Raw genomic sequence first — 2,302 nt, 5'->3', positions numbered from 1 at the left:
TTAAGTGCGTAAAGAACTACTATCCTCTCTGCACGGGCACGTGGACCTGCACACTATTCATTGTGAGGCTTGTCATCTGTGTGGTAGTCAGAGGTGATCAGAAGACCACCATTAAGTCCATTTTCTAAGGATTTTAGTCCTCCACCAGCATGCTTCTGTTCTAAACATTCTGTGATGAGAAATGACAATAAATGATTACAGCAGTTTGTGCCAGGCTCCTCCTAGGTTCACATGATTGGTTTCTTTCACCTTTGATTTTTAAGATAAAGTGTGCTTTTTGTACCCATTTTCACTTCAGTGCCTAAACTGCACCCAGGTCTTCCGGAGACCCGCTTCAGTTTGGGGACCCCAGAAAAGAATGTCAAAACAGACCCCAAGGTGGACATGGGCTCCCGATCTCGGAGCTCCTCCAGCACACCTACCAGCCCGAAGCCCCTCCTGCAGTCCCCCAAGCCCAGCCCGGCAGCACGGCCCACCGTCCCGCAGAAACCAAGGACCGCCTCACGGCCTGGTAAGGGTTTTACTAGTCAAGGAGTGATGCCGAGACCATATGGCTTCCCAAGGTGGCTGTGTTGAGACTCCACAGATGGTTTCAAGGGCACCAGTGAACATGCTCAGGGGGTCTGCTGAGGGCGTCCTGAGAAACCTGCTAGGGGCTGTGGAATTGACAAAAGCTGAAGGGTTCTTCTATTCAGCACTGAGGCCACCAACTCAGAAACTGTCCTTGCATTCAGGACTGCAAGCCACAGGGTGAGAATGGAAAAGCAGCCTTGTGTTGTTCTGACCCATTTGTAGTTTTTGAGGTAGCTTTTGGAAAACCTCTCCAGGGCGGACAGACCCTTCAGAAGACAACCACGTAAGGATGAGGGCCACAGCCAGGGAAGGCACAAGTTCCTCTGTTTTTACCTCATATTCTGTGAATTGCTTAGAGTTTAGGACAGGACTTGGCAAACTGTGGGCCTGTTTTGCAAATACAGTTATCGCAAAGCCACTCTGTGTGTGCACATTGTCTGCTTGCTTTGCACTCGAGGGGCAGAATTGAGTAGTTGCAAAAGAGTCCATTTGACCTGCAAAGCCTAAAATATTTACTGCTTGGCTCTTTACAAAAAAGGTTAGCTGACTCTAGGTTTAACAAATCTAATGACAGGGGAAATTTAAAAATATTAGAAAAGGTTTTGCTCTGCCTTATTCTCTCTTACAACTGCCTCTTTTTCCTGTCAGGTCATTTTTTTTTTTTTCTCTTTAACTTTCTATTATAATAATTTTTAAATATATACAAAGTAGAATGATAATACAATGATAATCCCATATCACCTCTTCACTTTATTCCCCCACAAAAATTAGGCAAATAAGGATAGAGATATACAGTCAGATTATGCTCATTGTTATCAGCATCGTTGCTAATATAGTGCTAATCTTAACACTTAACTCTCCACCAGGCACTGTTCTAAGTGCTTAGTGTGGATAAACTAACGTCCTCACCCACAGCTCCATTTCACAGATGCGGCTTGTGAGGCACAGAGATGCTCAGCCTGCCAAGTCACACAGCTAATGATTAGCAGCCAGACTCCACTACCTAGTAGGGACCACTCTTTCCCTGGGCTGTTCCCACAGGGCATGCACATGGAAAGTAAGACTCCTGGCTCATCATAGTCATCCATTAATACACAGATGATTTGGGTGGGATGAAAAAAAAGATAGTATCCCATGTGCCAAACTCATTCCACTTGTGGCTCTTCCTCATTTTCTCTCAAACATTTCTTTCACTCACCAAGTGGCCAACTTGTTTAATCCTCTCTGGTCTTCACAGCCAATTGGTCCCTCAAGTAACCCAGTGCAGTCTCCAAGGAGGAACCACAAAGAAAGGGGTATACTGAGATCACCTCAAGCAACTAACTCTTGAAGCAGATGACGTATTCCTAATTCTACTCACACCTTTTTGTAAACCAGAGTTTGTCGTGATAGAGAACCCCAAAATTTCCTGATGCATACAAAATAGCTTCATAACAGAAAGTGGGGAGAAAGAAGGCAAATAAATGATTTTTTAAAAAAAAATTTAAATGATGACTACTCGAAAGCAGGCAAGCATTTTATGTCATCTAGGTGTGTATCTAGTCCACAGTAAGGAAATGACTCTTGTAAAGTGAACCTCATCTAATGTGTAGAGTATTTGGCTACTCAGACGCTAATGCCAGATATAAAACTAGCTGGATCCCTAATATTCTATTACAAGAAGCATTTCAGTTTATTTGCTAAATGTGTTTTTAGAACTTAGTATATTGACAATTATGTTAATAAGCTA

At 43.4% G+C, this 2,302-nt stretch overlaps 1 protein-coding gene across 9 annotated transcripts in view; it reads left to right on the top strand.

Annotated features, from left to right (window-relative positions):
• The window catches only part of CARMIL1 (capping protein regulator and myosin 1 linker 1), a 268,640-nt gene that overhangs the window by 255,469 nt on the left and 10,869 nt on the right, over positions 1-2,302 (top strand). The gene's annotated exons all lie outside the window — the stretch shown is intronic.

Source organism: Pteropus vampyrus, unplaced genomic scaffold, assembly GCF_000151845.1.
Source record: "Pteropus vampyrus isolate Shadow unplaced genomic scaffold, Pvam_2.0 Scaffold463, whole genome shotgun sequence".
In the NCBI taxonomy this organism is placed as follows: Eukaryota; Metazoa; Chordata; class Mammalia; order Chiroptera; family Pteropodidae; genus Pteropus; species Pteropus vampyrus.
Note: the sequence above shows the minus strand (reverse complement) of the source record. Positions and strands in the feature narration are given on the sequence as shown.